At 46.1% G+C, this 24,755-nt stretch overlaps 2 protein-coding genes across 5 annotated transcripts in view; one reads left to right on the forward strand and one right to left on the reverse strand.

The window, feature by feature from the left end:
* Positions 1–6,369, reverse strand: part of LOC130357247 (gastrula zinc finger protein XlCGF57.1-like) — a 39,586-nt gene extending 33,217 nt beyond the window's left edge. Inside the window, exon 1 of the mRNA XM_056559851.1 lies at positions 6,255–6,369. The gene's annotated coding sequence lies outside the window, so the exon portion shown is untranslated. The remainder of the gene's footprint in view (positions 1–6,254) is intronic.
* LOC130357252 (gastrula zinc finger protein XlCGF57.1-like) overlaps positions 1–24,755 on the forward strand; it is an 81,140-nt gene that overhangs the window by 18,204 nt on the left and 38,181 nt on the right. The window contains exon 1 of one of the 4 annotated variants that reach the window (XM_056559864.1): positions 6,412–6,470. The exons of 2 other annotated variants lie outside the window; for them this stretch is intronic. The gene's annotated coding sequence lies outside the window, so the exon portion shown is untranslated. Of the gene's footprint in view, positions 1–6,411; positions 6,471–24,755 lie in introns of those variants that run through there. One more of the 4 variants, XM_056559866.1, reaches the window with a different exon arrangement.

Here is a 24,755-nt window from a genome sequence, read left to right on the forward strand (position 1 = left end):
ATAGTGCAGACAATGTATATAATAGTATATATATGTATATATAATAGTGGAGCTGTATATAAATAGTGCAGACAATGTATATAATAGTATATATGTATATATAATAGTGGAGCTGTGTATAAATAGTGCAGACAATGTATATAATAGTATATATATGTATATATAATAGTGGAGCTGTGTATAAATAGTGCAGACAATGTATATAATAGTATATATATGTATATATAATAGTGGAGCAGTATATAAATAGTGCAGACAATGTATATAATAGTATATATTAGGGATGTAAGAAAAAAATCGATTCCCGCGATTATTGCGATTTTTCACTTGCCGATACTGAATCGATTCAAAATATTTTTGAATCGATTCTTTTAGTGCTGTGGAATTTGTATCTCCTGATGCACAGAAAGCATGTCCCGGGCATCAGGAGATACAAGTTCCACATTTTGTCAGCCGGATCTGACACGGCGGCGGCGCTCTGGATGTATGGAGCGGGCTTCGACTCGTGCCCGCTCTATACTCTGCAGCCCCCGGCTGATTTCAGTATCCGGGGGCCGCTGATGCTTCACCGCCGCTAGTATCCAGCATGCGGTGCTCTGCAGTGAGTATGGAGCGGGCTACGGATTCCTGCCCGCTCCATACTCTGCAGCCCCGGCTGGCTATTAACCCTTTAGATCGCCGCTGTCAAAGCTGACAGCGGCGTCTAAAGGGACATGTGTATGCTTTCCATGGCTCTGTCATTGATAGAGCCTGGCTGGACCAGGCTCTATCAATGGATCGCAGATAAATGGAGTTCAATAGAACTCTATTCATCTGTCTGAGGAATCTAATGATTCCTAAAAGACTAATAAAGTGTACAAAAAAAATAAAATTAAAATAAAGTTTTAATAAAAGTGTAAAAGACATTGTTTTTTAGACAGAATGGGGATATATCGCGATGTATCGTCACCTAGACGGTATCGCGATATATCGGGATATATCGAATCGCCACACTGGTATCGCGATTCGAATCGAAGCGCCAAATTCTTGGCGATTCACACCCCTAGTTATACTGTACACTCGCTTGTAGTGGTTATACTGTACACACGCTGGTAGGTTTTATACTGTACATACGTTTGCAGGATTTATGCTGCACATACTCTGGTAGGGTTTATTATGTACATACGCTTGCAAGATTTATAATGTACACACACCTGTAGGATTTATGCTATACATGCACTGATAGGATTTATACTGTACACACGCTTGTTGGGGTCATTTGGTACACTCACTCGCAGGATTTATACAGCACACACACTTGGACACGTTTGTAGGATTTATACTGTACACACACTTGTAGGGTTTATACTATACACATGCTAGTTGGATTTATACTGTACACACGCTTGTAGCTTTTATATGGCACATACGCTTATAGCATTCATACTGTACACTCGCTCATAGGTTTTATACTGTATACATGCTATGGATTCATACTACACACGTGCCTGCTCGTAGGAATTATACTGTACACACGTTTGTAGATTTATACGGTTATCACGCTTGAAGGATTTATACTGTACATGCTTGTAGAGTTGGATTATATGTGTGTTCGTGGGAATCGTGCTGTGCGTGTGCTTGTGCCATGTGTGCGGTGCGTGTGCTTGCGGGTTGTGAGGTTAGCGCGCTCGCAGCGTTTGTGCCGCGCACATGCTTGTACAGCGCATGAGGTGTGGCCCTGTGCGCAGGTATGTGGTCATAATAGTTACTACATGCATGCTTGTTCTTTGTCATCGGTTGTGATTGGCCACAGGTGCGTTCGCTTTGGTGGTGTATATGCGCATTTAGTTGGCCTGTGTATAGGGTCATCAAGTTTGGTGGTACAGCCATGCATAGCTGTTATACGACAGTTTCGCACAGTCGTTCTGTACACATCTGTATATAGGCAGGGAGATACGTGGTGTAGTTGTTACTGACACGTTGCATTATTGTTACTGACACGCCTTCAGCACAACAATAACACAACACATTGGTGGTGTATACCCATTATACCTGCCACGTCTGCAGGGGGATACATTGCATAGTTGTTGTTACTGACACGTCTTCAAAACAATGACATTACGACACATAGGTGACGTATACCCGTTATGCCTGCCACGTCTGCAGGGGGGGTACGTCGCATAATTGTTGTTACTGACACGCCTTCAGAACAGCAATAACAAGACACATAGGTGGTGTATACCCATTATACCTGCCACGTCTGCAGGGGAATACATTGCGTAATTGTTGTTACTGACACGTCTTCAGAGCAACAATAACACGTCACATTGGTGGTGTATACCCATTATGCCTGCCACGTCTGCAGGGCGTCACGATGCACAATTGTTGTTACTGACACGCCTTCCGAGCTACAACGTTACGACACATTGGTGTGTACCCATTATACCTGCCACGTCTGCAGGGGGGTACATAGCATTATTGTTGTTACTGACACGTCTTCAGAGCAACAGCATTACGACATATAGGTGGTGTATACTCATTATGCCTGCCACATCTGCAGGGGTGTTCATTGCGTAATTGTTGTTACTGACACGCCTTCAGAGCAACAACATTACGACACATAGGCAGTGATATGCTCATTATTCCTGACTGTGTGGAAAGTTGCTCAGTTTATTTGTCCATACAGTTTGTTCAGTGCATATGCTCGCTTATGCAGTAATTTCCAGCCACACGTTCATAGTCTGTTCGGAGTACGCGCTCAAAGCTTTATACATACGCCCATATAGTTTGACTGTGTATTCGGTCGTGAGTAGTTTGAGCATGTGCTTGTGGTGTTAGTGAGGTGCATCTGGCCTTGATGGTTATGTTGGGCTCACAATATATTTTAAGGTCTGCATGTGGATCAAGAAGTCATCCAAGGCATATATTCTTAGGGCAGGATTGTTCTATTCGGTATAGATTCATAGGTCCATTGGGTACACGTTTCATGATATTTTGTTGTATGTTATGGTATTTAGACCATACACCTGTGTCTATGATACTGCGCGGGTTTTTTTGGCTTTGGGTGAGTCTGTACGGATAATTCCGTGGGGTACCTTTTTTATTGACATTGAGTCGAGCATATGAAAATATAGCTGGGGTTCGGATTATTACTTGCTAAGTCAACAGGTCAAGCATGGTTACGGCCTGTCTCAGCTTCAGGTTGATGTTGTCTCTAATAGTTATGTACATTGATACAGAGTTTTAAATTTGGCTTGATCAATCACATTTACAGGTCGGTCCGGGTACAACCTGACACGACTTCAGGTTGCCGACTATGTCATCATACGTTGTGTTATTCAGTTGTTGGGTTACGTATAGGGATATAGCTTTATTTTCCAATGTGAGTTGTCATGTTTATAGGTCAATCATGGTCACAATCTGTTTCGGTTTCAGGTTGACGTCGATACTAGTAGTCACATATGTTGGTTGAGGCATTAATTCGGTTAGATCAGTCACATCTGCAAGTCAGTCTGGGTACAACCTGACTCGACTTTGGGTTGGCAATAATGTTTTTGTATACATTGTGTTTTTTCAGCAGTTGGGTTATGCTGCAGGGATAGCTTTATGTTTCCATTGTTAATTGCCACGTCTATAGGATAGACCTGTTTTGGTTCAGGGTGACGATCATACTGTTAGTTACAGATTTGGTTGAGTCTTTCATTCATGTTTCGGCCTGTCTCATCTACAGGTCGGTTCAGTTGCGACCTGACACGCCCTCAGGTCGGCGGCAACGTCGTTATGTGTCAATATCTTTACTTAGCATTAGGGTCATAGCTTGGGTCTGTGTGGTTGGTTTTGTTTGTCTTGACTAAGGTTGACGATAATAGTAATTACGTGTTGGTTGAGTCTCATCATCATGTTGCTGCATGAGTGGTTTCATTGCCGTTAACGTCCACAGGTTCGTTACAGTGGTAACCTAACACAGGTATAGGTTGGTGGTTACGTAGTCTTTTGTGTATACACGTTGTTAGCACTTGGAGTTGTGTTTTCGGGCATAGGGTTGTTCTCTGTTGGGACGTTTCACGTCCGCAGCTCAGTGAGAACTTCCAACATGTAGCCTGGAATACTTTCACGATATTTTGCATTAGATACTTAAAGGCACATGAGATACCCTTTATCGGGTTTTGCCACCCTTCTCCGCATCCAGCATAATACTAGCAAAGTATATCTGTCAGGTATCCAGCATAATATCACGGTCTTGCTCTGACTGGGCATCATCGTTTGCATTCCATGCCATCAATTCTGCCCTGGTGAGTGCGCAGGAGGAAGGTTCGCAAGCCCTCTAGCCATCAGCTTAGTTGGTTGGTTAGTTAGTTGACGCTTTGAGTAGTTCCCCATGGCGACATCTGGACGGCTTGACATTAGAGGCTGCGCTGTCCTTCAGTTGTCATGGTTTCCTAAAGTTTAGGGGAATTACATGCAGATGCATGGCTGTAGTTACTATAACTTTGCAGGGTTACAGATAGTTACGTATTGATATTATATAGCAGATGAATGTTATGATCAGGTTATTATTATCATTCGTACTCTCCCGAGTCCCACGAGTGATGCTCAGTTCGAGTGTGGCTAGCTCCGCTTCCACATGTCAAGGATCCAACGGGATCAGCCGCTGCCATTGTTAGGGGGCGGCACTCACTGCTAAGTTGTTTGCCAAACATACGTACGTATTCTTGTTAAGTTCTTCATAGCGATCCGTCCATTATATCCAGTCATTCCCTTAGCATCGGGGCTGCTGCACCGTTGTCACATTGTGGTGTGCCAGCATAAGTGGTTAGGAGATAGGGGTGCTGGGAATTCAGTACTATATGCATTATACCCCCATTCCATAGTTAGTATTGCACGAGGCATTTCAGTTATTGGTCACAGGGTTATTGTGTGTTAATAGCGCTCTGTTCTCATTATGAGTTTTGCCCTCTATTTTTCAGGTGTACTCCTACGCGGCAGTATATGGCATAACTCAGTCTGCCTAGATAGGTTATTGGATGTAGTAGGGAATAGGAGTTTAGTTAGAGGTTTAGTTAGATAGGCTCGCTGTACGATTGAGAACCGACCACAAGTTTTAAGGCTAATTTATTAGCCGTATTTGTGGGAGGGGCAGGATTTCGCTATAAGAACCCGCGGCGTTACCTGTGCTTGACGCCGCGGGTTCGTCACATCCCACCCAACCCTCCCTCAATATCATTTTCACTTTATGATTATCATTACACATCAGGGTATGCCCTCTATTTTTCAGGTGTACTCCTACCCGGCAGTATATGGCATAACTCAGTCTGCCTAGATAGGTTATTGGATGTAGTAGGGAATAGGAGTTTAGTTAGAGGTTTAGATAGGTAGGCTCGCTGTACGATTGAGAACCGACCACAAATGTATATATAATAGTGGAGCTGTATATAAATAGTGCAGACAATGTATATAATAGTATATGTATATATAATAGTGGAGCTGTATATAAATAGTGCAGACAATGTATATAATAGTATATATGTATATATAATAGTGGAGCTGTATATATATAATAGTGGAGCTGTGTATATATAATAGTGGAGCTGTATATATAATAGTGCAGACAATGTATATAATAGAATATATGTATATATAATAGTGGAGCTGTGTATAAATAGTGCAGACAATGTATATAATAGTATATATATGTATATATAATAGTGGAGCTGTGTATAAATAGTGCAGACAATGTATATAATAGTATATATGTATATATAATAGTGGAGCTGTATATAAATAGTGCAGACAATGTATATAATAGTATATGTATATATAATAGTGGAGCTGTATATAAATAGTGCAGACAATGTATATAATAGTATATGTATATATAATAGTGGAGCTGTATATAAATAGTGCAGACAATGTATATAATAGTATATGTATATATAATAGTGGAGCTGTATATAAATAGTGCAGACAATGTATATAATAGTATATATATGTATATATAATAGTGGAGCTGTATATAAATAGTGCAGACAATGTATATAATAGTATATATGTATATATAATAGTGGAGCTGTGTATAAATAGTGCAGACAATGTATAATATATATATAGTAGTGGAGCTGTGTGTATATATATATATATATTAGTGCAGACAATGTATATAATAGTATATATATGTATATATAATAGTGGAGCTGTATATATATAATAGTGTAGCTGTGTGTATGTATATATATATATATATATATTAGTGCAGGTTACATCAAGAGGAAACTCACCCGGACAGCAGAGATAACCCTGTGTGCAGAGAAGATTCCGGACTCTGTTCAGGATATTAGGATCGGGTAGATGCTATTTCTTAGGCAGCTAAAGGACCTGTGATGATGTCATGGCCATGTGACCAGCCATGTGACTAGACTGGAGTAGGCGGAGCCAGTCTGGAGTCTGTAGGAAGCAATAGATTTGGCGGTTATGAGTGATTTGCTGGTGAGGAGGTGAGATAGTGATACTCTGCAGGGCCCAAGTGATACTCTGCATGGCCCAAGTGATACTCTGCAGGGCCCAAGTGATACTCTGCAGGGGCCAAGTGATACTCGTCAGGGGTCAAGTGATACTCGGCAGGGGCCAAGTGATGCTCTGCAGGGACCAAGTGATACTCTGCAGGGCCCAAGTGATACTCTGCAGGGCCCAAGTGATACTCGGCAGGGGCCAAGTGATACTCTGCAGGGGCCAAGTGATACTCTGCAGGGCCCAAGTGATACTCTGCAGGGCCCAAGTGATACTCTGCAGGGGCCAAGTGATACTCGTCAGGGGTCAAGTGATACTCGTCAGGGGCCAAGTGATGCTCTGCAGGGACCAAGTGATACTCTGCAGGGCCCAAGTGATACTCTGCAGGGCCCAAGTGATACTCTGTAGGGGCCAAGTGATACTCTGCAGGGGCCAAGTGATACTCTGCAGGGGCCAAGTGATACTCTGCAGGGGCCAAGTGATACTCTACAGGGGACAAGTGATACTCTGCAGGGGACAAGTGATACTCTGCAGGGGCCGATACTCTGCAGAGGCCAAGTAATACTCTGCAGGGGCCAAGTGATACTCTGTAGGGGCCAGGTGATACTCTGCAGGGGTCAAGTCATACTCTGCAGGGGCCAAGTGATGCTCTGCAGGGCCCAAGTGATACTCTGCAGGGCCCAAGTGATACTCGTCAGGGGTCAAGTGATACTCTGCAGGGCCCAAGTGATACTCTGCAGGGGCCAAGTGATACTCTGCAGGGCCCAAGTGATAGTCGGCAGGGGCCAAGTGATACTCGTCAGGGGTCAAGTGATACTCGGCAGGGGCCAAGTGATACTCTGCAGGGGTCAAGTGATACTCGGCAGGGGCCAAGTGATACTCATCAGGGGTCAAGTGATACTCGGCAGGGGCCAAGTGATACTCTGCAGGGGTCAAGTGATACTCGGCAGGGGCCAAGTGATGCTCTGCAGGGGACAAGTGATACTCTGCAGGGCCCAAGTGATACTCTGCAGGGCTCAAGTGATACTCGTCAGGGGTCAAGTGATACTCGGCAGGGGCCAAGTGATGCTCTGCAGGGGCCAAGTGATACTCTGCAGGGCCCAAGTGATACTCTGCAGGGGCCAAGTGATACTCGGCAGGGGCCAAGTGATACTCTGCAGGGGCCAAGTGATACTCTACAGGGGCCAAGTGATACTCTGCAGGGGCCAAGTGATACTCTACAGGGGCCAAGTGATACTCTGCAGGGGCCAAGTGATACTCTGCAGAGGCCAAGTAATACTCTGCAGGGGCCAAGTGATACTCTGTAGGGGCCAGGTGATACTCTGCAGGGGTCAAGTCATACTCTGCAGGGGCCAAGTGATACTCTGCAGGGCCCAAGTGATACTCTGCAGGGCCCAAGTAATACTCTGCAGGGCCCAAGTGATAGTCGGCAGGGGCCAAGTGATACTGGTCAGGGGTCAAGTGATACTCGGCAGGGGCCAAGTGATACTCTGCAGGGGTCAAGTGATACTCGGCAGGGGCCAAGTGATGCTCTGCAGGGGACAAGTGATACTCTGCAGGGCCCAAGTGATACTCTGCAGGGCCCAAGTGATACTCTGCAGGGGCCAAGTGATACTCTGCAGGGCCCAAGTGATACTCGTCAGGGGTCAAGTGATACTCGTCAGGGGCCAAGTGATGCTCTGCAGGGGCCAAGTGATACTCTGCAGGGCCCAAGTGATACTCTGCAGGGGCCAAGTGATACTCGGCAGGGGCCAAGTGATACTCGGCAGGGGCCAAGTGATACTCTGCAGGGGACAAGTGATACTCGGCAGGGGCCAAGTGATACTCTGCAGGGGCCAAGTGATACTCTGCAGGGGCCAAGTGATACTCTGCAGGGGACAAGTGATACTCTGCAGGGGCCAAGTGATACTCTGCAGGGGCCAAGTGATACTCTGCAGGGGCCAAGTGATACTCTGCAGAGGACAAGTGATACTCTGCAGGGGACAAATGATACTCTGCAGGGGACAAGTGATACTCTGCAAGGGACAAGTGATACTCTGCAAGGGACAAGTGATACTCTGCAGGGGCCAAGTGATACTCTGCAGGGGACAAATTATACTCTGCAGGGGACAAGTGATACTCTGCAAGGGACAAGTGATACTCTGCAAGGGACAAGTGATACTCTACAGGGGACAAGTGATACTCTGCAGGGGACAAATTATACTCTGCAGGGGACAAGTGCTACTCTGCAGGGGACAAGTGATACTCTGCAAGGGACAAGTGATTCTCTGCAGGGGACAAGTGATAGTCTGCAAGGGACAAGTGATACTCTGCAGGGGACAAGTGATACTCTGCAGGGGACAAATGATACTCTGCAGGGGACAAGTGATACTCTGCAGGGGCCAAGTAATACTCTGCAGCCGGTCTGGAGTCTGCAAGAAGTAGGGATCGACCGATTATCGGTATGGCTGATATTATCATCCGATAATCACAATTTTGGGCATTATCGGTATCGGCAATTACCTTGCCGATAATGCCCCGCGACCGCCCCCCCCCCCCCCCCCCCGACCCACCACACCGCGTCGCACCCCCCACCGTAGTGCTGGGCCAAGTGATACTCGGCAGGGGCCAAGTGATACTCTGCAGGGGCCAAGTGATACTCTGCAGGGGACAAGTGATACTCTGCAGGGGCCAAGTGATACTCTGCAGGGGCCAAGTGATACTCTGCAGGGGCCAAGTGCTACTCTGCAGGGGACAAGTGATACTCTGCAGGGGACAAGTGATACTCTGCAGGGGACAAGTGATACTCTGCAAGGGACAAGTTATACTCTGCAAGGGACAAGTGATACTCTGCAGGGGCCAAGTGATACTCTGCAGGGGACAAATTATACTCTGCAGGAGACAAGTGATTCTCTGCAGGGGACAAGTGATAGTCTGCAAGGGACAAGTGATACTCTACAGGGGACAAGTGATACTCTGCAGGGGACAAATTATACTCTGCAGGGGACAAGTGATACTCTGCAGGGGCCAAGTAATACTCTGCAGCCGGTCTGGAGTCTGCAAGAAGTAGGGATCGACCGATTATCGGTATGGCTGATATTATCATCCGATAATCACAATTTTGGGCATTATCGGTATCGGCAATTACCTTGCCGATAATGCCCCGCGACCGCCCCCCCCCCCCCCCCCCGACCCACCACACCGCGTCGCACCCCCCACCGTAGTGCTGGGCCAAGTGATACTCGGCAGGGGCCAAGTGATACTCTGCAGGGGCCAAGTGATACTCTGCAGGGGACAAGTGATACTCTGCAGGGGCCAAGTGATACTCTGCAGGGGCCAAGTGATACTCTGCAGGGGCCAAGTGATACTCTGCAGAGGACAAGTGATACTCTGCAGGGGACAAATGATACTCTGCAGGGGACAAGTGATACTCTGCAAGGGACAAGTTATACTCTGCAAGGGACAAGTGATACTCTGCAGGGGCCAAGTGATACTCTGCAGGGGACAAATTATACTCTGCAGGGGACAAGTGATTCTCTGCAGGGGACAAGTGATAGTCTGCAAGGGACAAGTGATACTCTACAGGGGACAAGTGATACTCTGCAGGGGACAAATTATACTCTGCAGGGGACAAGTGCTACTCTGCAGGGGACAAGTGATACTCTGCAGGGGACAAATGATACTCTGCAGGGGACAAGTGATACTCTGCAGGGGCCAAGTAATACTCTGCAGCCGGTCTGGAGTCTGCAAGAAGTAGGGATCGACCGATTATCGGTATGGCTGATATTATCATCCGATAATCACAATTTTGGGCATTATCGGTATCGGCAATTACCTTGCCGATAATGCCCCGCGACCGCCCCCCCCCCCCCCCCCCCCGACCCACCACACCGCGTCGCACCCCCCACCGTAGTGCTGGGCGGTATACCGGTATGAACCGGATACCGTTTTTTTTCTCCCACGGTATGGATTTTTGCCCATACTGCTATACCAGTCGGGCCCCTCCCCCACCCTCCGAGTCAATGAAAAAAATCCATCCTTCCTGTAGTGTCCGGTGGCATTCCCAGTGGAGGGTGAACCGGTCCGGGCTGTCCTTCTCCAGGGGTCCTCTTCTTCACTCCGGGCAGGCTCCGGCCTAGTACGCTGCATAGACGCCGCTACGCCGTGACGTCAGGTTCGTCGCTGCGCACGGGAGTCACTGCGCAGAGGCGTCTATGCTGCGTTACTGACAGGTAGGGGGAGAGAAGCAGGTGGCAGCGGCCTATGGCACCGCAAAAGCCACTGCAGTGCATTGATTTAAAGCACCCGCTTTAAATCAATGATCTGCAGCGGTGTCGCGGGGGGATGAATAGCCGATAACTTATACAGGAATATCGGTATAAGTTATCGGCTATCAGCCCTAACCTCCACCGATTATCTGTATCGGCCCTAAAAAACTATATCTGTCGATCCCTAGCAAGGAGCACAGTTCATATCCCCAGAGGCTTATGAGTTGTTTCTGTAATGCTCTGCAGGCGAGGGGGGTTGCTGTAATGCTCTGCAGGCGAGGGAGGGGGTTGCTGTAATGCTCTGCAGGCAAGGGGGGGTTGCTGTAATGCTCTGCAGGCAAGGGGGGTTGCTGTAATGCTCTGCAGGCAAGGGGGGGTTGCTGTAATGCTCTGCAGGCAAGGGGGGGTTGCTGTAATGCTCTGCAGGCGAGGGAGGGGGTTGCTGTAATGCTCTGCAGGCGAGGGAGGGGGTTGCTGTAATGCTCTGCAGGCAAGGGGGGGTTGCTGTAATGCTCTGCAGGCGAGGGGGGTTGCTGTAATGCTCTGCAGGCGAGAGGGGGGTTGCTGTAACGTTCTGCAGGAGATGGGTTGCTGTAATGCCCTGCAGGAGAGAGAGGGGGGTTGCTGTAATGCTCTGCAGGGGGGGGGGGGTTACTGTAATGCTCTGCAGGGGGGAGGGGGGTTAATGTATAATCTACCATTGATGGAGCTGAGGGGTCTCCTGCCCTGTACAGCTGTTGGCTGTCTGGTCATGCTGGGAGTTGTAGTTTTGCAACAGCTGGAGGCGCCCTGGTTGGGAAACACTGCTGTACAACAACAGGATGGGGGGGGGGGTGATAGTAGGACCTTGGCTGTGCTTATGGTGGACTACAACTCCCAGCATGTCCAGGCTGTTATGATTGGATATTAAAGAACATTACATGGAGAAGGTGTAAGAGAACTACAACTCCCAGCATGTCCAGACTGGTATTATGAGATATTGGAGAACATTAAATTAAGGAGGTATAAGATAAGTATGGACATGCTGGGAGTTGTAGTTATCTTATACCTCCTTAAAGGGTTATTAAAGGAAAAAAACATTTTTATATATCAGTTAAGCCCTTAAGGACCAGGGGTTTTCCGTTTTTGCATTTTTGTTTTTTCCTCCTTACCTTTAAAAAAACATAACTCTTAAAATTTTTCACCTAAAATTCCATTTTATGGCTTATTTTTTGCGCCACCAATTCTACTTTGCAGTGACATCAGTCATTTTACCTAAAAATCTACGGCGAAAGATTTGGGGGCTTCCATTTCCACGCAGTACATTTTTCGGTAAAAATGACACCTTATCTTTATTCTGTAGATCCATATGATTAAAATGATACCCTACTTATTAGGGATCGACCGATATCGTTTTTTTAGGGCCGATACCGATAATCGGTGGAGGTTAGGGCCGATAGCCGATAACTTATACCGATATTCCAGTATAAGTTATCGGCTATTTATCCCCCTGCGACACAGCTGCAGATCATTGATTTAAAGCAGGCGCTTTAAATCAATGCACTGCAGTGGCTTTTGCGGTGCCATAGGCCGCCGCCGCCACCTGCTTCTCTCCCCCTGCCTGTCTGGGGGTCCTGAGACCTATCACCGCCACCGCTCCCCCCACCGCGCCTAGGGGTGCCTCCAGCTGTTGCAAAACTACTACTCCCAGCATGCTGGGAGTTGTAGTTTTGCAACAGCTGGAGGGCCTACTGTAGGTTTAGTATATTATACAGATCCCTGTCCATCCCAGAACCCTGACTCACCTTCCCATTGGCTGCTGGGACCATCCGGGGAGGGTGGTCCGGGCCATCCATCCTTCCTGTAGTGTCCTGTGGCATTCCGGGTGGAGGGTGAACCAGTCCGGGCTGTCCTTCTCCGGGGGTCCTCTTCTCCACTCCGGGCAGGCTCCGGCCTAGTAGCGCTGCATAGACGCTGCTGCGCAGCGACGCACCTGACGTCACGGCGTAGCGGCGTCTATGCAGCGTGCTAGGCCGGAGCCTGCCCGAAGTGGAGAAGAGGACCCCCGGAGAAGGACAGCCCGGACCGGTTCACCCTCCTCCAGGAATGCCGCCGGACACTGCAAGAAGGATGGATGGCCCGGACCACCCCCATTACGGGTAAGTTTAATTTTTTTATTGACTCGGAGGGTGAGGGAGGGGCCCGACCGGTATAGCGGTATGGGCAAAAATCCATACCTTGGGAGAAAAAAAAAACGGTATCAGGTTCATACCGGTATACCGCCCAGCACTACGGTGGGGGGTGCGTTGCGGTGGGTCGGGTGGGTGGTCGCGGTGCGGCGGATAGGGGGGGGGGGGCGTTCGCGGTGCGGTGGGGGCGGGGCATTATCGGCTTATCGGCAAGGTAATTGCCGATACCGATAATGCCCAAAATCGTGATTATCGGCCATACCGATAATCGGTCGATCCCTACTACTTATATAGGTATGATTTTGTCGTACTTCTGGAAAAAATCATAACTACATGCAGGAAAATTATTTTTCCGCGTATGGGGCGGTATGAGGGCTAATTTTTTGCACCGTGATCTAAGTTTTTAGCGGTACCATCTTTGTATTTATCGGACTTGTTGATCACTTTTTATTTTTTCATGATCTAAAAAGTGACCAAAAATACACTATTTTGGAATTTTTTTTGCGCGTACGCCATTGACCGTGCAGTTAAATTAATGATATATTTTTTATAATTGGGACAATCTGCACGCGGCATTGCCACATGTTTTAAATGGGAAAAGGGTGGTGATTCAAACTTTTATTAGGGAAAGGGTTAAATGAATTAAATTTTGCTTTCCTGAAAATTTCAATTCCTGGAGTCCGTAGGCAGCACAGAATGGGTTCAGTTCGTCCTCCCGAACTTGTCAGAAGAGGTAATCAGCGTATAATTAAACAAATTAACATAATTAACAACCCCTCCCACCAGGTATAAGTAGGTAGATAGGAACTCAGACCACAGAGTATTTTTACAGCAATATTTATTTAGGGAGGGTCCTCTGTGCTGCCTACGGACTCCAGGAATTGAAATTTTCAGGTAAGCAAAATTTAATTAATTCCTGGACGTCCTACGGCAGCACAGAATGGGACTTAAGTAGCAAAAAAGGGACGGCATTACTTCTTCCAACACCGTCTTACCCAGGGTTGAGCTATTGGATATGTCTAGGCGATAGTGTTGAATGAACGTCATCGGAGTTGCCCACGTTGCAGCTCTTCAAATCTCTTGAAGAGACACATGAGAAGCTTCTGCCCAGGATTCAGATGTTTCCCTAGTTGAATGTGCTTTGAGATCCTTTGGGGGCTTCAAGCCTTCCTTTTGAAAGCAAAGACTGATCGTATTCTTAATCCAGTTGGCAATAGTAGTCTTGGCTGCCTTCGAGCCCTTAGACTTGGCCCCGAATTGCACAAATAGATGCTCCGAGCATCTGAAGGATGCTGTTCTAGACAAATATTCCAATACCGATCGCCTCACGTCCAGTTTTGAGACTTCTTGGTTCTCAGCCAAAGCTGGTAAGACAATTTCATGTTTTAGGTTATTAACCGAATGTACCTTAGGAATAAAACCCGGTAGAGTTTGAAGAACTAACGCATCCCCCAGGTCCCGCAGGTAAGGTTGCTGGCAAGACAAGGCCTTTATTTCACTGATTCTTAAAGTTGAGGCGATGGCTACCAGGAAACAGGTTTTCCACGTGAGAAACTTTATATCAATGGATTGTTCGCAAGGCGAATGTGGTGCCAATCTTCAAAAAGGGCTCTAGGTCTTCCCCAGGAAACTATAGACCGGTAAGTTTAACGTGCATTGTGGGTAAATTGTTTGAAGGACTTATAAGGGATTACATACAGGAATACATAGGGGATAATTGTATTATAAGTGATAGCCAGCATGGGTTTACTAAGGATAGAAGTTGTCAAACCAATCTAATTTGCTTTTATGAAGAGGTGAGTAGAAGCCTTGACAGAGGAATGGCTGTGGATATAGTGTTTCTGGATTTTGCTAAAGCATTTGATACTGTCCCTCATAGACGTCTGACAGGTAAGTTAAGGTCTTTGGGTTTGGAAATTTTAGTTTGTAACTGGATTGAACACTGGCTCATGGATCGTACCCAGAGAGTGGTGGTCAATGATTCGTACTCTGATTGGTCCCCGGTTATTAGTGGTGTACCCCAAGGTTCAGTACTGGGACCGCTGTTGTTTAATTTATTTATCAATGATATAGAGGATGGTATTAACAGCTCTGTTTCTATCTTTGCAGATGACACCAAGCTTTGTAGCACGGTACAGTCTATAGAGGATGTGCATAAGTTACAAGATGACTTGGATAGACTAAGTGTCTGGGCATCCACTTGGCAAATGAGGTTCAATGTGGATAAATGTAAAGTTATGCATCTGGGTACTAATAACCTGCATGCATCGTATGTCTTAGGGGGGATTAAACTGGCAGAGTCACTGGTAGAGAAGGATCTGGGTGTACTTGTAGATCAAAGACTACAGAATAGCATGCAATGTCAGGCTGCTGCTTCCAAAGCCGGCAGGATATTGTCATGTATCAAAAGAGGCATGGACTCAAGGGACAGGGACATAATACTCCCCCTTTATAAAGCATTGGTACGGCCTCACCTGGAATATGCTGTTCAGTTTTGGTCACCTGTCCATAAAAGGGACACTGCGGAGTTGGAAAGGGTGCAGAGACGCGCGACTAAACTAATATGGGGCTTGGAACATCTTAGCTATGAGGAGCGATTAAAGGAGTTACAATTGTTTAGTCTTGAGAAGAGACGTTTAAGGGGGGATATGATAAACGTATATAAGTATATTAATGGCCCATACAAAAAATATGGAGAAAAACTGTTCCAGGTTAAACCCCCCCAAAGGACGAGGGGGCACTCCCTCCGTCTGGAGAAAAAAAAGTTTAGTCTCAAGGGGCGACACGCCTTCTTTACCGTGAGGACTGTGAATTTATGGAACGGTCTACCTCAGGAACTGGTCACAGCAGGAACAATTAACAGCTTTAAAACAGGATTAGATACATTCCTGGAACAAAATAAGATTAATGCTTATGAAGAAATATAAAATCTCATCCCTTCCCCAATATCGCGCCACACCCCTACCCCTTAATTCCCTGGTTGAACTTGATGGACATATGTCTTTTTTCGACCGTACTAACTATGTAACTATGTAACTATTGTATAGGCTCAAACGGGTCTGAGGCGAGGCATCTTAATACTTGGATAGGTCCCATGACGGTATAGGTTTACTGACTCTCGGACATAGATTATTGACTCCTTTAAAGAATCTTTTAACCAAAGGATCTTTAGCGAATTTTCCTGCTAAGAATACATTTATAGCCGCAAACTGCACTTTCAAGGTAGACTGCTTGAGACCCTTGTTCAAACCTTTTTGCCGAAAATTCAAGATATCGATGACTGTAGGATCACGATTAGGGATCATAGACTTGAATAGATTCCATACCCTGGTGTAGCATTTCTTGGTCCCTGGTCTGCTTGATTTTTCCAGTGTTGATAACACCTCATCCGACAGACCCTTGTCCTTTAGTGAACTCAGTTCACCCTCCATGCAGTTAGGTGTAATGGGTCTAGATCCTGATGATAGATCCCCTGTTAAGACAACAGATCCACTCTCTTGGGCAGATGCCAGAATTGGTTGTCCCATAGTTCCCTTATCAGGGAGACCCATGCTCTCCTGGGCCAGTATGGAAGGATTAGAATCGCCCGAGGGTTCTCTTTCTTGACCTTCAATAAGGTTCTCTGTATCAAGGCAGGTGGTGGAAATAGATACAGGAATTTCCCTCTCCAGGGAAATGACAGGCCGTCCACATGCTGCAAGGTGGTCCAGGAGGGAAAGCGAACAAAACCTTTGCAGCTTGGAATTCTTCCTTGTTGCGAAGACATCTATCTCCGGTGTCCCAAAATGCCTGGTCACCTAATCGAAGACTTTTGCATTCAGCTCCCATTCTCCTGGATGTAGTGATTTCCGACTGAGGAGATCTGCCATGACATTTAGCGTCCCCTGTATATGTACCGCCGCCAAGTTCTTGACATTTCTGCCCAGCTGAAGATTTTGGCACACTCCGTCATTAATGATTGGCACCTGGTCCCTCCCTGTTTGTTCAAGTAGAAGACTGTGGGAAGATTGTCTGACCTCACTAGAACATCCTTGTTTGACAAGCAGGGGGAAAAATGAAGAAGGGCCAGACGTACTGCTCTTAGTTCTTTCATGTTTGAGGACAGAGATTTCTCTGAGCGGGACCAGAGGCCTTGGGCCCAGTGATCCCCAATGAATGCTCCCCATCCACGAGCTGATGCGTCGGTTGTGATGACCACTTGTTGTGCTGGAAGCAAAGACCTTCCCTCTGAGAACCTGTTTCATGCAAGCCACCATTGGAGTTCCCTGCAGAGGATCGACGGAATCCAGATGGATGTTTCTAAACCCATCCTCGATCTGTTCCAGTACGAGAGAACTCTTGACTGAAGACTGCGAATGTGGGCCTTCGCCCAAGGTACCGCATCTATTGTTGATGTGAGGCTGCCCAGTACTCTCATGGCTAGCCGAATAGACACTGTCCTGGATCTTATGAGGAACTTTATTTGCTTCCTCAACTTTATTTCCCTTTCCCGGGAGATAGAAATTTTCATTGATAGAGAATCCACTAGGAATCCTAAGAAAAGGATTTGTTGTGATGGGGCTAAGTGGGATTTCTTCAGATTGATTATAAATCCATGGTGTTCTAGAAACTCTATTGTCTGCTTTACATGACGACTCAATTCTGGTTGTGATCCCGCCTTTATCCACCAGTCGTCCAAGTATGGTACTATTGCAATCCCTCGAAGCCGCAAGGCCGATGAAAGAACCACCACCAGCTTTGTAATCAAAGGGGAGGCATCTGAACTGAAGGTGTCATGTTGAGTGTCCTACTATCACTGCAAACCTCAGGAATTTTCTGTAGGATGGATGAATGTCGATATGCGTCCGATAGGTCTAATGTGGCCATGAAGTCTCCCTGATTCAGAATGTGGAGCCCTGACCTGATGGTCTCCATCTTGAAGTGCTTTCTGGCCATGAACTTGTTCAGGTATGTGAGGTCTATGACCAACCTCCATTTGCTGTTGGATTTCGGCACTGCGAAAATCCTCGAATAAATTCCTGATGATTGTTCTTGAGGGGGCACCCACTCGACAGCATTCTTCTCCAGAAATTCTTTGATCAAAGACAATACATTCTGGTCCTGGTTCGAGTTGACAAAATACAACTCGTGAGGAGCACTGAGAAGCTCGAGACGACATCCTTTTCTTATTACTGAGAGTACCCACTTGTCCTTTGTCGTCTGTGCCCAGGCAGGAAAAAAAATTTCTAACCTTCCACCAACTTTTGGGGACGCTAAACTGTCGTCATAAGTCCTTCTTTTTTGTTGGTGGCTTGTTCTTAGATGCTGGATTATAGCCTGTGTTCTTTCTCTGCCGATTAAATCTGGGCTTGTTATATTGGCCCGACTGAAAGTTCCTCCTTTGGAACTTGGGTGATCTTCTCCACTTTGGGCGATCTTTTGATGCTTCCTTCTTAGATGTACCTGGAAAAGTGTCATTCTCATATTTAATATCTTTAATAATGTTTTTCAGACTTGGTCCGAAAAGAGACTCTGGAGAGAATGGAAGGGAGCAGAGATTATTCTTTGCTGCTACGTCTCCTTTACTCCAATTCTTGATCCATAGCGCCCTCCTAATGGAGTTAGATTCAGCCATGTTCTGGGCTGACAGGCCCATTGTGTCCAGCAGTGCATCGCACAGGAATTCTGCTGCGGATTTCATAACAGGGATTCTCTTGATGATGTCATCCCTGGAAACTCCATCACTCAGGTCTCTGGATGATTGGCTTATCCAAACCCTAAGAGCTCTAGCCACTGGAACAGAGGCCATCGCTACCTTTGAAATTGCCGCTGCTGTGGAAAAAGCTTTTTTAGATAGAGACTCTGCCTTTTTATCCATAGGGTTGGATAACACGGAGGACTCTTAGGATGGGAAATACGATTTTTTAACAAGCTTGGCTACTGATAAATCCACTTTAGGTGGATTGAACAAAGAACCTGTAGCCTCAGAAGGCATTTTGTATATGGATTTAAACCGGGCACCAACGTCCACTCTTTTTTCAGGCTTATCCCAGTTGGCCTTGAACCATTTAGTAATAGCTGGATGAGAGGGCAACACCCTATCTTTAGAAGCTGGAAAGTAGTATAAACTTTCTCTGGGAGGATTGCCTTCAGTGGATTGATCTGTTTCTAGTACATGCTTCACTGACTTTATCAGGGTATGCATGTCGTCTTTGTGGAAGATGTAGTAATCTTCCGGAGAATCTTGTGACTCAATCGAGGAACCTGAACTGGAGTCCTCCGAGTCAGGGGAGAGGCCGCTCTGTGTTTTATTTTGCGTTTTTTTGCACAGGAGCCTGCCTCGGGTAATATGGCAGAAATTCGTTTCTTAAACCATGAGAAGTAAGAGGAGGCTTTATCTCCAAAACTTTCTTCTTGTACTGGATGCTGTTGTGGAGAGCATCTGCCACAGGTGTCTCCTTCTATATCGTCTGCCAAAGGCTGGGAACATGATACACACAGTCGGTGCTTCATCTTTCTTGACCTTTTGCCCCTTGTGTGAGAATCTTCAGACATCTGGGGAAAAAAGAGGTCAAATAATGATATAGAAGTGAGATAATCACTTGACATATAAAGAGCATATATTGCATGCTAGAAAGACAGGCAGCGGAAAAGTGGGAGAAAAGCCTAGGTACTTCACAGTAACCTGGAACTCTTAAACAATAGTTTCACAGCTCACTAGGAAAAAAGAGTGCAGTATACCCAGCAGGTGGCGCAATTGGACACTTCACAGTAGTCCCAATACAGAACTCCGCCTGTACCGCCCCTCGCTTGATTGTGACGTACTTCCAGTCCGCGCGTACAGTAAACAACTGCACATGGGACACCGCCAGAAGCATTGCGAGCGGAGAGCAGGGACTCTGAGAGCCACGCTGACTCACCGGCTGACGGACATCTCACAGAGTTATGCTGCAGCCAAGTATGCCGATGAACGTGAGTAACACTATCTTTGCAGGGGAGGAAAGCATTCCACATTATCTGTATGCCTCCCCATACCTGGTTACTCTGTGTCCCCATCGCTGGGACGACCCTCCGTGGATCTTCTGGGGGGGCCATGAAGCCAGAAAGCCTCGGCTTCCCAAACCTCCTGGCCACAAAAAAGGGCACTTCACAGTAACCCAAGATAAAAAGTATAGAGGCTTCACAGCGTCTAAATATATTGGCATGTTGCAGAGGACTTCACAGTACCTTCCAGGATTTCATACTAGAGCTGAAAGAAACAAAATGAGACAGGGTATAAGTTAAAACCCCCGTCCAAACATTACCCCTTCTAAAAGATCAGAAGAAAAAAACTCTGTGGTCTGAGTTCCTATCTACCTACTTCTATCTGGTGGGAGGGGTTGTTAATTATGTTAATTTGTTTAATTATATGCTGATTACCTCTTCTGACAAGTTCGGGAGGATGAACTTAACCCATTCTGTGCTGCAGTAGGACGTCCAGGAATGATCTTTATTCACTTTATTTTTTTTCACTTTTTTTTGCAGTGTTATAGCTCCCTCTAGTGGCTATACCACTGCACACAGCACGCAGTGCTGTGTCCTATACATAGCACTGCACAGTATTAGTAATCGAATGATTGCTATAAATAGTCTTCTATGGGGACATAAAAAGTTGAAAAATGTAAAAATAAAAAGTAAAAAAAAATCCCCTCCCCCAATAAAAATGAAAATTGACAGTTTTTCCCATTTTATCCCCAAAAAGCGTGATTTTTTTTTTAATAAGCATATTTGGTATCGCCACATGCGTAAATGTCCAAACTATCAAAATATAATGTTAATGATCCCGTACGGGGAATGTCGTAAACATAAAAAGTCCAAATATGCTGCTTTTTTGTCACATTTTATTAAAAAAAAACAATTAATAAAAAAAATCTATGGTGAAACGGGAAAAAAAATCATTGTGCGACAAAATTGAAAAAAAAAAACGCTGTTTTGTAAATTTTGGGGGCTTCCGTTTCTACGTAGTACATTTTTCGGTAAAAATGACACCTGATATGTATTCTGTAGGTCCATACGATTAAAATGATACCCTACTTATATAGGTTTGATTTTGTCGGACTTCTGGAAAAAATCATAACTACATGCAGGAAAATTAATACGTTTAAAATTGTCATCTTCTGACCCCTATAACTTTTTTATTTTTCCGTGTATGGGGCGGTATGAGGGCTCATTTTTTGCGCCGTGATCTGAAGTTTTTAACGGTACCATTTTTGCATTGATAGGACTTATTGATTACTTTTTATTCATTTTTAAATGATATAAAAAGTGACCAAAAATGCACTATTTTGGACTTTGGAATTTTTTTGCGCGCACGCCATTGACCGAGCGGTTTAATTAATGATATATTTTTATAATTCGGACATTTCCGCACGCGGTGACACCACATTTGTTTATTTTTATTTTTATTTACACTGTGTTTTTTTTTTATTGGAAAAGGGGGGTGATTCAAACTTTTAATAGGGGAGGAGTTAAATGATCTTTATTCACTTTTTTTTTTCACTTTTTTTTTGCAGTGTTATAGGTCCCATAGGGACCTATAACACTGCACACACTGATCATTGTTATCCCATAGGGACCTATAACACTGCACACACTGATCTTCTATGTTGATCACTGGTTTCTCATAAGAAACCAGTGATCAACGATTCTGCCGCATGACTGCTCATGCCTGGATCTCAGGCACTGAGCAGTCATTCGGCGATCGGACAGCGAGGAGGCAGCTGTTCGGGATGCCGCGATTAGCCGCGGCTATCCCGAACAGCCCGATTGAGCTAGTCGGGAACTTTCACTTTTAGCCGCGCGGCTCAGCTCTGAGCGCGCGGCTAAAGGGTTAATAGCGCGCGGCGCCGCGATCGGTGCTGCGCGCTATTAGAGGCGGGTCCCGGCTTCACTATGACGCCGGGCCCGCCATGATATGACGCGGGGTTACTGTGTAACCCCGTGTTATATCAGAAGAGCAGGACCAAGGACGTACCGGTACGTCCTTGGTCCTTAAGGGGTTAATACCCCACAGGTGTTTCACGACGCACACCGGAGGCCTGAAGCAGCACGGACCCGACCCCAGCAACAGGAATTTATGCAACCGGGGATGGGGGGAGGCAACGGGGCAGCGGCGCCGGCAATGGGCGCCGCTGCCCCTTCTCTCCCCTTGGCTGTTGGCGCCGCTGCCCCATTGCCGGCGCCGCTTCTCTCCCCCTGACTATCGGCAATGGGGCGCCGGCACCAATAGTCAGGGGGAGAGAATGGGCAGCGGCGCCGATAGCCAGGGGGAGAGAAGGGCCGGCAGCAGGGCTCTAGACCCCAGGGCAGGCAGGGGGAGAGAAGCCGGCAGCGCTGGCTGTCTCTGCACCTGCAAAGCCGCTGCAGTTCATTGATTTAAAGCGCCCGCTTTAAATCATTGAACTGCAGCGGCTTATCGGCGTATAACACGCAGGTAGACTTTAGGCTAAAAAAATTTGTCTAAAAAGTGCGTGTTATACACCGATAAATACGGTATATATATATAAAATTTGTGTTCTGTGTATAACGCTGTGTGTATGTATATATATATATATATTAGTGTGCTTTGTATAACCAGGGGTGTGGAAATTTTATAAAAAACTACTTGTCCACGGGACTAAAATGGAGCAAAATCTACTTGTTCCTCATGACGATCCACTTGTCCCGGCCAATTTTCGCTTTTACGCTCTGATTTTTTCCTCCTCGCCCTATAATAGCCATAACTACCTACTATAATGATACCTTTTAATTTTTCAATAACGTATTCTCTGAACCAAAAAATAAATATATATATATTTAGGGAAGTGAAATTGAAATAGTAAAAGATTACTAGTTTTGTTGCATTGTAGTTTTGTAACATCTGGAGGGGCACAGTTTGAAGACCACTAGGTTAATGTGTCTTTCAAACTTTTATTTAAACTTTTTTTTTAACACTTTATTACACTTATAGGAGGAATCATTAGCTTCCTCAGACAGATGAATAGATTCTATTGAACTCTATTAATCTGTCTGCTCTGTGATCCATTGATAGAGCCTGGTCCAGCCAGGATCTATCAATGACAGAGCGGGACAGGAGGAAGCAGAGGTAGGTCCTACAGCTACCTCTATAGTGGATCGCCCCCCTGCGATCGCGCTGCGGGGGGGGTGATCCACCCCACTAGCCCAACAGGGAGCAATCACATGTCCCTTTAGACGCCGCTGTCAGCTTTGACAGTGGCGATCTAAAGGGTTAATAGCCAGCCACGGCGATCGCCGCATGCTGGCTATTAGCGGCGGCCCCCGGCTACTGAGAACAGCCGGGGACTGCAGAGTATGGAGCGGGCAGGAGTCCCAAGCCCGCTCCATACACCCAGAGCGCCGCATGCAGTCTCCCCGTGCAGACTCGCCTCCTCCCCTCAGCTCTCCGAAGCTACAGCTGGGGGAGTGAAGGCAGAGGACGCAGGTCTGCACGGGGAGCAAGAAGCCACGTCCCTCATCTCCCCCCGCACGTCTACAGAGCAGGGGAGAGAAGACAAATACACAGCTTCTATCTCCCCTGCTCTGCTTCCGAGGATACAGTTTTTTATTGTCGGAGGCGGCAGAGTATGGAGCGGGCAGGAGTCGGCAGCCCGCTCCATACAGACTGCAGATCGCCACCGCACTTGTCAGGTCCGGCCCTGCTTGCCCGATGCCGGGCTAAGGGCCGGACAAATTCACCTGCCCGACGCCCAAAACTGCTAGTCCCGGGCGTCGGGCGTTAGGAATTCCACATCCCTGCTGTATGTGTATATATATATATATATATATATATATATATATGTATATATATATATATATATATATATTAGTGTGCTGTGTATAACGCTGTATATATATATTAGTGTGCTGTGTATATATATATATATATATATATATATTAGTGTGCTGTGTATAACGCTGTATATATATATGTGTGCTGTGTATAACGCTGTGTGTATATATATATATATATGTGCTGTGTATAACGCTGTATATATATATATTAGTGTGCTGTGTATAACGCTGTATATATATATTAGTGTGCTGTGTATAATGCTGTATATATATATATATATATATATATATATACATATATATATATATATATATATATTAGTGTGCTGTGTATAACGCAGGTTTCCTCAAGCTGCAAGGGGAGGATGGTCTGCACGGGCTGGTTTCTGCTTTTTCATGGGGTGTTCATTAGCCCCATAAAGAGGACATAGAAATGAATGGGGTTTGTACAGGACATGAACATCACTGTATGAACCCTGTGCACTTATATGTCAGTGTTCATACAGGGAAGCAGAGACGTACGGGGTTCATACAGGGATGTAGAAATGCACAAGGTTCATACAGGGAAGCAGAGATGCACAGGGTTCACACAGGGAAGCAGAGATGCAAGGGGTTCATACAAGGAAGCAGAGATGCACGGGGTTCATACAGGGGAGCAGAGATGGACAGGATTCATACAGGGAAGCAGAGATGCACAGGGTTCATACAGGGAAGCAGAGATGCAAGGGGTTCATACAAAGAAGCAGAGATGCACAGGGTTTGTACAGGGAAGCAGAGATGCATGGCGTTCGTACAGGGAAGCAGAGATGCACGGGGTTCATACAGGGAAGCAGAGATGCACAGGGTTCATACAGGGAAGCAGAGATGCAAGGGGTTCATACAAAGAAGCAGAGATGCACAGGGTTCGTATAGGGAAGCAGAGATGCACGGGGTTCATACAAGGAAGCAGAGATGCACAGGGTTTGTACAGGGAAGCAGAGATGCACGGCGTTCGTACAGGGAAGCAGAGATGCACGAGGTTCATACAGGGAAGCAGAGATGCACAGGG

This window comes from Hyla sarda, chromosome 2 (genome assembly GCF_029499605.1).
Source record: "Hyla sarda isolate aHylSar1 chromosome 2, aHylSar1.hap1, whole genome shotgun sequence".
In the NCBI taxonomy this organism is placed as follows: domain Eukaryota; kingdom Metazoa; phylum Chordata; class Amphibia; order Anura; family Hylidae; genus Hyla; species Hyla sarda.